Below are 13783 nucleotides of genomic sequence, written 5' to 3'. Positions count from 1 at the left end.
GAACACTAAGTAGGCTTGGTATTCTATGAAATGGGCCCTGCCAACTGGATAGCTATTTAGCATGGTAATATAATAGAAAGAAAGTAAATTGAATTATAACTGCTGTTGTTTTCCATAGCAGTAGATAATTCTTTGTGATAAAAAGAAACACATTTTTATATTGAATTCTTGATAGGTGAAAAGCCTAAAAGACTAACATTAGTGACGTAGAAAAGCTATAGCTTTCTCAAATAAAATAAAATAATTTACAGATCAGAGACACATTTACATTTTTTAGCACATTTTCCAACTTGTATCATCATGAATGCTTATAATGTGCATATAAATTTACCCAGGAAGTAAAAGTGCTCTCCGCCGATGATTACTCCTAAATATGAGGCAGTGGACCACTTTGCTGCAGACACTCAACTTTCATCACATTTGGCTGTTAGAGGCACATCAGAATCATCAGTAATAGCAAGTATTTGAGTAAGCTGACCCTATTTTTCTAACATAATAATATATGATTTGTTGTGGTTAAGGTCGGTGAAAGTGCATAGCTTAGCTCGACCTATAATGGGGATAACCACGGCTTCAACCTCCTTTCTGCATACAAAGTAACCATTGTTTGGTTTTTGTGCACTGTAATACACGCAATATTGTTTTAGCTCATTTATCCAGCAAACAAAAGCTCCTCCAACAAAAATACCCCAACACAAACTGTGGCCCAAACTGTTGTGTTCATTTTCTTTGTTTACGAGCAAATGTGAGTGAACACACTCCGTGATGACTTGTTTTAGATGTTTGGTGGAAGTCCAGAACAGTTTCACAACAGTGTATGTGAGTGTGTGTGAGGGTGGCTGGGTGGGCGTACCTCTTTATACTGCATTTTATTTACATGGTACAAGTGAGGCCAGCTGGGTCACTGGTTTCACTGGTCTGCAGATGATCAGGGAGCTGAATCAGCAGAGCAGCAGTGAGAGAAAACCCACACATATGAAAGCAGAACTGTTTCCCTGGGTTGAATGTGCGTCCTTTTGTTGGTTTGATAAATCCTCCCCTCGCTAAGTATGCCTCCTTTACAAAGTGCCAAACCACGGCAGCCACAGAAGCTACCCCAAACAAAACTACATCACAGCCTCCTCCTCTAACTCTGCTTTCACTGATGTAGAAGCAAAGCTGAAGGCAAGTATCTACACTTACTTACCACAAAGACATAAAGCACAGGTAGAGGTTTATTTAAGTGCTGTAGAAATATTACCTGCCTTTTGAACAGAGGTGATTGTCCTGTGGACACCCAGTTAGCTATTTTTTTTACCAGCCATGTGACGACAGGAACACTCAAGGATGAGGGGATATTGTTTGCATGCTTAGTTTAGGCATAGTCAGATAGCTGACAAAAGAGATGGCAGGAAAGGGAGGGAACTCAAATGGGAAACAACTAACAACTACTGAGATAGTGATGATATCACTGAAAATCCATTTTGGGCAAAAATGTGTTTGCAAAAAAACATTTCTCACTGTGTTTTGGGGTCTCAAAAAGCTACTTCATGCAGGTCTTTCACACAACGTCGAAATCATCTGCATTGTTGTCATTCATTCTCATAACTCTTTGCTCATTGCTTTGTTCTGAAGATCAGTGGCATAGCATGAAACAGTTGGGATAGATATTGCATCCATGTATGTCTTTGTACATCTACACAAAACAAATACATTGTCAGAGGGCACACACCGATGCAATGCGCTGACGTCCATACCATGAAGTGCAAATTGCTTAATAAAAAAACCCTCTATATCCTTAATAATCAAAGCTATTGACGGTGACCATTGACACCTGAGTATTGACATGAGAATCCGTGAGCAAAAACTGGGACAAAATCTGCACATTTTTTTTTTTCCCTCAAGTAGATGATTGTTACAGACATGATTTTTAAGTGTGTGTTCAAGCAGAACAGTAGGCAGAGAATCATTCTACGGAGTGCTGGGTGATAGAGCAAAAAGATAAGGGATCGTTTTAGTATGGTGACAAAATGTAGGTCGATGCTTTTCAAAGAATCTCCAGAATTCTGGTAGCGGAACATGTAACTGTTTGCATTACTTTAAGGGGTTATTCTTAAGTTTCATGGTTTCACGGTAGATAAAAGCGGTAACCAATGGATGGATGGTTAGAACATGTGGCGCGACTATCCCAGTAGAGAAAAGCCATGTGAGAGACAAGCGATAACATTGGTGATGCTTTGCATGTGCAGTGAAAGCAAAACCTACAAATAGCTCCCTAAATATTTCCTTGGGCAAGCTAATACACCCTGAATCCACGCTCATTGGTGCATGTATATATCTATCTATATATATATATTGAAGAAGACCTACATGAGTTTTAATAGTGTGTGTGACTGGGAGCATGCGGCTTGCATTTTAAAGCCCTTTGAAGTGATGAAGTGCTGTGATGACGTGATGAAGACTAGAAAAAAGGTATATAAGTTTTGTCCGTCTACCGTTTATAAGATATCGTCAATATTATCGTCATCAAATAATCTTAAATAAGTAGCAAGTTTATCATTCGTTTGCTGACTGCATAGTGATATGTATTGAAAAAAGAACGAAAGAAACACCTCAAGCTTGAGTTTTCTGCTCAAGAGAATGTTTCCACAGTAATGTAACTCAAAACAAGACTTTGTAACACTCCACTATCTGACTGTGCATGCGCTGTTATAATGATATACCTAAACCCTCCACATGGAAACCTGCACTTGCCTTATTAATCGCCAGGAATGCACCCTCCGAATACCCCTGCAAAACCTGAGTGCTGAAAAGTTTGCCTTGAAGAAGTCACATGTGAGCTGTTTGTTCTCCCTGTCCAACCAGAGTACCCTCTCTCTGGTTTCAGGACATGAGCCAAACTATCTGTGCTGACTTGTTTGAGTTGGAGAGCCGGTGTTGAGGCAGAATGATTTCAAAAGGAAGGGGATGTGTAAAAATGGGGAGAAAGGGTGGAGGAAAAAACAGTCTTTGAACTTCAGACCAATGGTACAGTGCTGTACTCACCCTGCCGTAGTTCATGGCTTAAATGGAATTGGGCAATACACATAAATGAACAAGAGAACATAAACACATATAACTTACTGAAAGACCACTGACGGTAAACGTTTTCTTTTTTTTTTTTTTTTTTAGTTTTCTGGACGAGCCTAAGAGGAAACTTACTAATAGCACGGCAGTATTTCGCAAAATTATGTTTTGTCACATCCACCACAGACGGAATAACAAAAACAGCAAACTGGTGCACTGAGGTAATCAAATCTACCTGTAACACTGAACAATTCATCTGTGTGAGCTCATGGAACCCAGACAAAAAGAGACTCCAATATTAGAGGGTATCAGCAGGAACAATTATATACCACAAGACAGACTTGAGGTAAAGCTCCTATTAAATTAAATCATCCTGGAGGTTCATTTCCAGTATTTAGCCGTCTCCTTTTTTCTGTCAGTGTCCCTCACTTACCTCTGTTTTTGTTACATCTACTTTTACTGGACTGAAATGTCGCCATGTTAAATAAACATATATATTGATTTTTAATGTCAGCTTGCCAGTTAGCGCTGAGTAAAAATGGGTCCATGCTAATTTTTCGATAGAGGATAAACTTTTCACACAGTAAAAAAAAAAACAAAACATTAAAGTCTTTAAGTTCAACTTTAGCCTAACTATCTATTTACTATAATGCATCCTATCACCACTGCGCGATAGCAGGAGAACACGCAAATAACGTTTTTGTTTGTGTTGACATGACTTACTTTATGTCTGTATAAACATTTTAATAACAATATATATATATAATATGGATTAATTCAGTTGAGACAACACATGATATTCACACATAGCTAACCCACACGAGACATTGAACACTATCTTAAAATTAACCAAGTATCTATGATGCTCAAATCCGACCAGCTTGGTCAAAACGTAAGGGATTTAAACCTGAGTGTCCTGGTTAAAAGTCCTGGGTTAGACGTGGACTTTTTTGATCTTAAATGTATTTTCTGTCAGAAAGCCCCTCGCACAGAATACGATATAAATGGAACAAAGATCCCCATGTGAGTTAGCAGAGCAGCTTGAACAAACACTTTCAGAATAAATTTGCGCAAATTGGATGTTGATGAAATTTGTTAAAATCCATTACCTTTGAGTTTATGTTATATTGTCTGTTCCGTCACTGTGTCAGATACACAGAGCTCAGGCCTGAGAGACGGTGCAAGATTCAGGTTAGTGTGTTGGCAACCTTGGATGGGACAGGTCTCTGTGTATGTTGAGCTGAGTCAGGCTTTGGGGCCTTGCTGGGGTGGTGGTTGCGGCCTGGGCCAAGGCCCAGGTGTGGGCTATTATTTCCCATCTGGACAACATAACCCAGGTTTCTCCGGCCCAGCAGGGGGGCAGACCAAGCCAGAACATGCAGTACCCAAATTAGCTTTATGATGTCATATTTGTCCAACTTGTGCTGCTATGAAGAATTCCTCCCATTTCCAGTGTTAAAGGCTTTTGTGCTTATTCCCATGAACTGTCAATGCCAAGCTCATAGGCATCATTTCAGCTATTTGCAAAAGGGTAATTTTGCATTTATGTAATTTCTGAGGTCATCCCATTTCCATCTTTATTGGCCAATATATATGACAGAATAAAATAACAAAATAACATCCACTCACAGTTCATGACTATTAGCTGTCATTAATTCAGTTTAAAGTGTTGATTTACCGCCTAAAGCTTAGCAGCAGCTTATCCAAGATATCCAACAGCAGTGACAACCATGCAGCCAGGGTGCACGTCTAGATTTTAAAGATAACAATACTTGGTAAGTTTTCCTAATTATAGATCCAGACATATTCAAGGAGTAGGCAGAAGTACATAAACATACTGCCGTGACAGTCCGACCTTTTTGTTCATAGGGATTTTACAATGTGCACTAACCCACGCACACACTTTCTCATTCCTGCCCATTCTAATAAGTGGCATTCTGTTAATAAAGACTGGCACACACACACACACACACACACCTTTTGGAGGTGATTACCTTTGGGTTATTACGGCCGTCTAGACAGAGAGGACGGGGACTCTTGAGAATGTTCATTGTAGCTCAGACTCAAGTGTCAACAGCAGCTTAGCCAGGGGGTACTCAGGAGATAAGTTTTTCAGTTAGCTAATTACTCAGTGTCATTCTAGCACACACGACACTGGTTAGGTAAGACAGTTATTTAAAAACAAAGAAAGAAAAAGGTTTAAGGAAAGCAGTTTTACACATACCAAGTTATGTGTGGCATTTGAGCAGCAGTGAAATGAATGTGTGTAGAAGCTGAGTGCGTGGCTGTGTGCTCCACAAGCTCTCCTGCTCCACAAGGACAAAAAAGAGTCAGTGAAAAAGGACAACATCAGCAACTGAAAAAAAAAAAAAAAAAAGGATTTAATTTAGTCAAACTGACTTCATCGGAGACTCAGTTTTACCCTCCTGATCATCAGCCAGTGAGCAGCGGTTCAAGAGAAGGGGTCTGGTCTGTACCCAGTTGAGTACATTACACTCTCTGATCGCTACTAGTTGACCATTGATGGATGCATCCCCGAAACTACAGTCACATCTGCCACATCTGGACCGGCGCTTTTCACTCCAACAGACTGGAGGGCGAGCTGTTTACTGATCCTCTTGTCTTTTGGAAACCTGGATCTGCTGCTGATTTTAGTATGTAATTGTTTCGCTGTTGGTAAAAATGCACACATGCTTGTGGACAGCGAGTCCTTAGATCTCAATGCCCTGTGATGTGTGTGTGTGCTGTCAACCGCCCAGCATTAGGCAGAGATAAATACTTAATGTTTGATTGTGTTTACAAAATGGCCATGTATACAATTGTGTGCATTTAGGTATACATAGTGTCGGGTCGTGGCTGAACAGAACCCTTTGATTCTGGCAGTTGTTGTTCATTGAAGCAAATGTGGCTTCACTTTAATTTGCCCCTCGCATTAAAAACCTGCCCGGTTGTATATTTATACATCTTTTAAACATGTTCCACTCAATGCTGATGTAAAGTAATTAAACGTATTTCAATGCATTTAGAGCCATTGTTGAAAAGATGGCAAAACTGATTGCATTAATATCAGGGCTGAAACTCTTAGAAAAAAGTCTCACGTTCTCACGTGCCAATATAATTTCTTCCTGTGCTGCAACAACCCACATTTTTCTAATCACCCATACTTTGCTTGTTACTCCATGCACTCAATGACTCTTGATGATGCTATACCGATGTCGCAAACTAAATGTCACAACTATTTGATGACCAACAGTAGTCCCTCATTGTCCAGACTTAATATTTTCCAAGTTGTAGATAATTTGGGATCTGACGGGAACGTGTATTTGTCTGTAAACATAAAAACCTGAACCACAAGCTGTGCACTTTCCCAATTAAATCTGTTGCTGTGCACGGATTTAATTAAAGTGCAGAGACTTGACAAATATCTGTTGGGCAACATAATAACATTGTCATTGCTCATAAAAACTCCTGAACTAAAATTTCTGGGAAAAAAAAAAAAAAAAAAAAAAAGGTTCTCATTTCAAAGGCGTTTCTGGTTAAAAGCATGACTGCCTTGAAGCAGCACTGTTGTTTTTCTTAAGTTCTTGTTGAAATTGTTCTAAAAAAAAAAAAAAAAAACCCTTTTATGTTTGCAGCACCTTGTTAAATTCCCCAGCATCTTCGTCCTTTGAAAACAGGCGTATTACTCGCCGTCTCTTTTATCAGAGCAGAACATTTTGAACTACAAGCTCAATTAGGATGTTGTCATGTGTTTAATTGAGAAGCTCTCAGCCAGAAAACTGACTGACTAAGCAGTGGAGCCTAAATTTATAGGTTGTGACACAGTAAAGCCTGAAGGAAGATACACAGTTTAACATACACACGCACACACACCCAAAGCCAAACACTAACAATTAAAGTGCAAATACTGTCACCTACGTATATCACATGTCAGGCCTGTTCCTGCTCAGCGCAAGAACTTTGCTTAATCACGTCAACACAGTCATGGCTCTTTGTGAAGTGACTTAAATGGGTTGTGTAACATTTAAGGTTAAGTAGTGGAAGGAAACGCACGCTGCCAAAACATTCAGACGTTTCTCATGCTAGATGTTTGCAAGTGTTATTCCAGCGTTTCAAAATTTAAGAGAAAAACCTTAAACCTAATTTAACTGGATATGTATTTATAATTGCAGCTCAGACGCGGCGGAGGAAAGGAGGACTACAAACACTGACACATGCGGTGCACATCTGCGAATGATGCAGTGAGAGCACGGCGTTGGATTTCATTTTTAAGCGTCTGGTCCGTGCCTTGCTCAAGAGCCCTGGGAGGCAGTAGCGGTAGAAGGAAAGACTGTTATTCATTTGAAAAAGTACTGTATTAAGTTGCCAAGCAATGACTGTTTGCCAGAGAGCAGAGAAGAAAAATCATACATTATGAAAGATGTAGCAGATTGTTCTATCAGCTGGAATCGCAAAGCCTCGATCATGTGTTTTTGTTTTTGCCACCACCGCATAGCTAGCGTTAGCATTAACAGCTGTGCACTTTTCAGTTTTGAAGGAAAATTGTGAGTTCAGCATCAAACTTTCATTCCAGCTAGCCCCAGTCTGGCTGACCTGGCTTTCACCTGTCACTGTAGGGTCAAATCTGTCCTGAAGCCATAAAGCTGCTGAACAGAAACTTCATTTTAGCCTCCTGAAAAAGATGATTTAAAAGCACCTGAGGTTGTGTACATGACACCTACATTAAAGCAGCAGGGTAGGAATACAACAATGCTTGTGCTGGACAAAAAAAAAAAAGGCTGTGTGCAAACTGCGAGGTCAAGATGGATTTTGGAATTTATGAATTTAAATAATGTCAGGAAATGAGTAGCATCAGCCAGGTTTTTATTTTCGCTACACCTAAATGTTGGAATGAACATTATGAGTTCAGTATCAAACTCCATGCTCCAGATGTTGAAAGCAATACCACCGAACCAGCCAGAGAACTCAATAATTTATTAGATTTTAACTTCGGGAGATTTTAACATCATTTTAATAACCTGTTTTGAAAAGAAACTGTGGACAAATTTTCAGGCCTTTTGTGAAGACTAAATTTGTGTCCTAACAACCAATGGCTGGTTCCACTTGTTTGCCTGAGTAATTTACTTTCCCTTTGTTTTTGTTGAAGTAAAATTCACTTGGCTTGACTGCAGTTTACTGGAGCGAGTTTATTCAAATCTATTCATAATACTTCTACTGAGAAACATGAGGTGGATTGGAAACACTAGGCTGACCTTTAAGAGCAAAGAACTGGAGAGTTCACCGAAAACTGTTGTCAGATTATCATCGTATTTTCTTCGTTCCTCATCTTTGCTCTGAGCCCTGGGCTTTACTTAGAAACTATCACACAGCTCCAGAAAACTCGTACACTGTTCCATTCATGTTTTTTTTTTCTTTCTTTTTTTTTTTTTTTATTGTTGTTGTTGGGTTTTGTTTTGTTTTTTTTTACATTGCCAAACAGAAAGTTGACTTTCGGCTTTATTGTTGAAATAAAACACAACATGCACTTGAACATCTTTCAAACTTTCTTGTATTCTGGTTTCTCTTGTTGATTTTATCGGAACGTTTTGGGGCGCTTGGTGTGAAGTGTGGTACAATATTCCAGTACGGAAGAAGGCAAAGTGTAAACATGAATGTGGTTGCCATGGAGTGATTCAGAGGCTATTTTAAGTCCATGAATGGAGGAGATAGGAAGTGTGAAGTAGTAGAGAGAAATCTGATTGGTTTTACTGGCAGTTCAAAGGCAAAGCTGGAGCGAGATGGAATCATTTCTGCTGCCACAGTAGAAACAGATTATTATTGCAATTTATTATAAATACAGGATTCTGGGGTTGTTTTGGCAGGTTGCAAGGAAACAAACCATTAAGAAATACTACCCTAGCTGACCTCTCTAGCATGAGTCTTAAGAGTGTTTGTATTAATATTTCCTTAAACGGAAAGGCTGAAAGAAGATTTGCATTCATTTCTTTATTTATTTTAACCTGTGAATGATGAGTGAGTTCAAAAGGAATTTTGTAAATAACCAGAGGACCTTGAAGAGGAACCATGTTTCGACCTTTTCTATTTTTGCATGAAGGCTAAAGTGTAAAGAAAAACAATAAACCATCCTCTGCTTGATGCTTGTACAGCAGGAGGGCTTTGTTCAGTTTTTTTCCCCCCTGCTAAATATTAAGTGTCAAAGATATCTTGTTTCGCTTAAGGTTTGTAACCTCACAATAACAAAGGAGAAATACAAAACTGTATGGTTACAGCACATGAGGCGGGACACTGGCTCAGCATTTAGCACTGTCGCCTCAGATCAAGAGCTGCCCCACATTCCCTCCCCAAATCCAAAGACTTGCAGATCAGGTGACCTTCAGGGTTGATTGCCTGGAGGTGTTAACATGAGCGTGTTGTGTTTGTCTGTGTTTGTCAAAATTGCCGACTGTTTATAAAACAGAATAGCCCTTGAGCAATTATGTCGCAAGTTAATATGCAAGTAGAGTCCGAAATGTGTCAACTGCTGTCTACACCGATCATCTATGCAGTAAACACAACGTGGGTCAGTCCAAACACAGTTTATGACTGGCAGTTAGCAGCTGGCGAGCATGCTCGTCCTCAGTTGTTTGCTATTGGAATAATAAGTTCACTGAAGTGCTTGTGCTGTGGACTTCTATCTCATAAATCAAATGAAACATTATCAGCTATTGGCGCATTCGACAGGCAGGCAGACAGACAGAGCAAAAGCAGGTTTTATGAAAAAATGTGTTGTCAGAAAAAGTCGTACGGTGGCAAAACCAATTTTCAACACAGGTTTTGATGAAATCAAACTACTTATCCTGCTGGTCAGCGCACTACACTAGCACTAAAAACTAACATAATGCTTGCGTGGAACGTGCCAGCTTGTCAGTAAAATACAATGGCTCTGTACAGAGCGTCCACTTTGCCACAACCGGCTCCATAAAAGGAGCCATTTTGTGATACTGAGCACACTTTCAGTTGTACTTTTTTTTCTCCTCAACAGTACTTCCACAAGTTAAGGTTAGCCCCTACTGTGATTTCATCACTTGTTGAGTGTCCGATGAACAGAATATCCAAGTCGGCTACTGTAGCTAGCTGTCAGTTGGCCTACGGATGAATTCAATGACTGCCTCAAGGGGCAAAGGTCAACAGCCGATTCGAACGCTACGTTGCGTTGTGTAGCACGCTTTTGTTCCCAAGCAACGCTTTTCTGCAAAAACCTGCTGTTTAAGGCCCCTTAGTTCTGCAAATGGCAGCACGGACTATGACGGAGAACAGCAGAAACATAGATGCAGTTTATTCAAGAGAAGCGTTTGCCCAATCGACATCGACCTCATACACGATCAAACAAACCTTACTAGCCCTTAGCTTATTAGCCTGCGTGTAGGCCAATGAAAATGAAAATCAGCTAATATCTCACAAACAATTTTTACAGATTCAATTGCTGTTCTGTTGACTTTGGCATATTGTGTTTGAACAGATTGTGGATGAAGGAGCGTCTTCAACATGTTTCGAATAAAGCATTTTATTTACAAAACAAGTACAAAAAATATATATTCTTAAGTGGTCATGTGAAAGCTGAAAATGTTAACTTGTGTGTGTTTTAGGTTTACAGAAGCAGTATAACCATGTCTTGTATTTGTATGAACTTGAAACCACATGTTTCACCAGCTGGTCCCTCTGCTCCTGTAGACTCGGGCTATCACCCCTATCTCTCTCATATGGCACAGTTTTACATCTTTCTCTCTCTCTGCCTCTCTTTCAGTCATGGTAATCGAACGTTTGACGTTAAGAAGGGAGAAACTTACTGGAGATATGCCTTCAGTGTTGTCCACGCATCATTACACACATCAATTTTGTTGGAAACAATTACTTAACCACTGCCACATGTGGGTTAGAAATCATAAGAAAATGTGCTGGAATATCTTTTCCAGCTTGCTGGACTCATAAACAGACAAGCATATAAAGGATTTGTATGGTTCTACAGAGGTCTCTGCTCTGCAGGCATCTCTACCACCCATTGTGATGAACATATCGTAAGAGAAAACCCAGATTCATCGAGGCATAAATTAACAACTATTACATTTTATGATCGTCGGAAGCTGAAGCGAAAAAGACACATCTTCTACTATAGTGGCCTCATCCTTTCAGCTGATTTAAAGAGGTTTAGTTGTGGAGGTGCAATGAAGTTCACTGTGCTGGCATGCACATTGTGTCGACAAGAGATTTATAGTGCCAAGTATGTTCGTTCACCTGCGTGAATCTGATAAGATGTTACTTGTCAGCTGGTACCACACAGCAGAAGAATGAGCCAGTGATTGTGAAGCCTTAATGAAACAGCTGATGCCCATCAAGCTATGGCAAGCAGAACTCACTTGAGTTCTCCATCTTTCTGGATAAAACGCCCAGCAGCAACCATTAAAAAAACAAAACAAAACAAACAAAAAACAACAACAACATTTCTCTGTATATTTGTGTTTTTAGATTTTATAAAAATATGATACGTGGTCATAGGGGGTGTAAATATTACTCAAACAGACAGCATACTTTTGTTGTCCACTTCACCAGGGCATGGGGGGATTTTGATCAAGATTAATAGGCCCACAATTCACACAAAGAGAAAACCATGTGGAAAAAAGTTCCCTGACACAGACGTATCAGTGCCAGGAGGAGCTTTTTGAGCATTTTGACCTGTAAAAAATATAAAAAGAAAACAAAAAAAACAAAAACATATATCAGGATATCATGTCAGGACCCGCCCATAAAAGATCCTTGGGTCCGTTTGGGTTGGGAACATTTGTTTCTGAAACAATAACACAAACCTTGGGAGTATCTGTGCACTGTTGACCTGATCTGTTCTGTCACTGCACCCCAGGGAAATATTACCTTACTTGCGCATACTGTAGCTGAGTATTGTGCGAGTCTGAACAAGTCAGGACAGTGAGAAACTAAATAATAATCTAAAATGTTTGATTTGGATTAATTGAGCTGTAAAAACAGAGACAGAATTCCTCATGATAGCGTTTCTTACAAAACAAATTGTTATATCCATCAGCTTCATGAGTTATGGCTTCTGTGGCGCTTAGGTTCATCTCTGATGAGAGTGATGGTACATTATATCCTCAGTGTGTTCAGACTGCGAGATATAAAGCACATGCTCTGCGTTCACCCAACACAGAATGAAGACGTCCATCTGTTCCCTCAGTGATTCAGTCCGTCCTTTCTACAGCTTTCCATCCATAAGCTTTGTAGACAAAAATAACCGACACAAAACTGACAGGCGTGACTTCAATTTCTTCAGAGAGTTGATTAACATGTTTTCAGTCTGAGTGCAGCCTTCAAGGCCCTTCCAGACATGTTAATGGGTTCACCCTCTGCTCTTTTTACTGTTGTGAGAAAATGTCAAATAATTCACGTCACTACCACATTAGTCTTAAGAATTGTCGAAGTCTTGAAGTAGAAAAGCTTCTGAGAGTGATTAATTTGTTCTGAAATGTGTGATGAATAAACTAAAAGTCACACACGCTCGCATATAGAGAGACAAAAAATTGTGCACACGTGTGCAGTGTGCACTCCAATAGGTCAGTGCCACTATTGTCATTTGATAATAGATGTTCCAGCCCCAAGTAAGGGCTTCCATCTGTGGTGACCAGAGAAAATATTATGATTAATTAATAACAAGATTGATTGAGCCAAATGTTCCCCACGAGGTTGGCTCTTACATCCAGAGAAGAGATCCCATGGTACCTTTTCCAAGAAAGCACTGTAAAAGATTGGATGACAGATGGAAGCTGAGGAAAATGGCCGTGACTCAAGCAGCTGTCACAAGGAATCAGAGAATATTATTTTTAATGTTTTCTAAACAACTGTCACAACCATGCTAAAAGTGCATGCGTCTGCACGGTGAAGCTCAGCAGAGCCACGTGAGCCTTGGTGTGGTGTGGGTAAAATAAAACAAACAAACAAACGGATAAACGGAAAAAAAAAAAATAAATAAATACTGTATGTGGAACATCAGGCAGTGTAATGAATTTGATGCTGCACTTTTTTCATAAACAAATATGTTACAATTATACATAAAATCATTGTGGAAACATTTGGCAGGATATGTTGGTGAGTGACACTCAGCCCACGTTGCAGAGAGCAGAAACTGACCCAAGCTGGCTCCTCTCCCTGCCTGGCTTGGCCTGATGAAGAATTGGCTGCATTAGCTGGGTTAGTGTGTGTGTGTGTGTGTGTGTGTGTGTGTGTGTGTGTGTCAGCATGGGTATATGAGCTCAGTTTCCGCATCGTTCCTATATAATGGAGAGTCTAAAAAAATGACACAGCTCTTTCCTCATGTTTTTGGGTGTTAAAATGAAACAGAAGACAGTCGAACAGACCAAACGGGGAGCCCACATGAGATGCACAGAGGAGTCGATTCAGCAGAGGCTGCGATACTGAATCCTAACTTTCAAAGTACCCACACTGCAACTCGACAGCATCCTGCCTGGTATGTCCACGCCTTCAGGATGTGCATTACGATGACATCATCAGGATTCATCAAGCTCACACATCCGGTCTCACAAGCTGAGTCGTACATCTTGCGATGAGTAATGTAACCTTCATGCTCAAAATTAGTGGAGTGCCTCTTTTAGATGGACTTTCAGTTGAAATCGGAGCTTGTTCAGTGAACTCAGTGAACCCGAGGATATTTCCCGTCTCATCTATTTTTTATTTT

The sequence above is a fragment of the Echeneis naucrates genome, chromosome 21 (assembly GCF_900963305.1).
Source record: "Echeneis naucrates chromosome 21, fEcheNa1.1, whole genome shotgun sequence".
Lineage (NCBI taxonomy): Eukaryota > Metazoa > Chordata > Actinopteri > Carangiformes > Echeneidae > Echeneis > Echeneis naucrates.
This window is presented reverse-complemented; position numbering follows the sequence as displayed.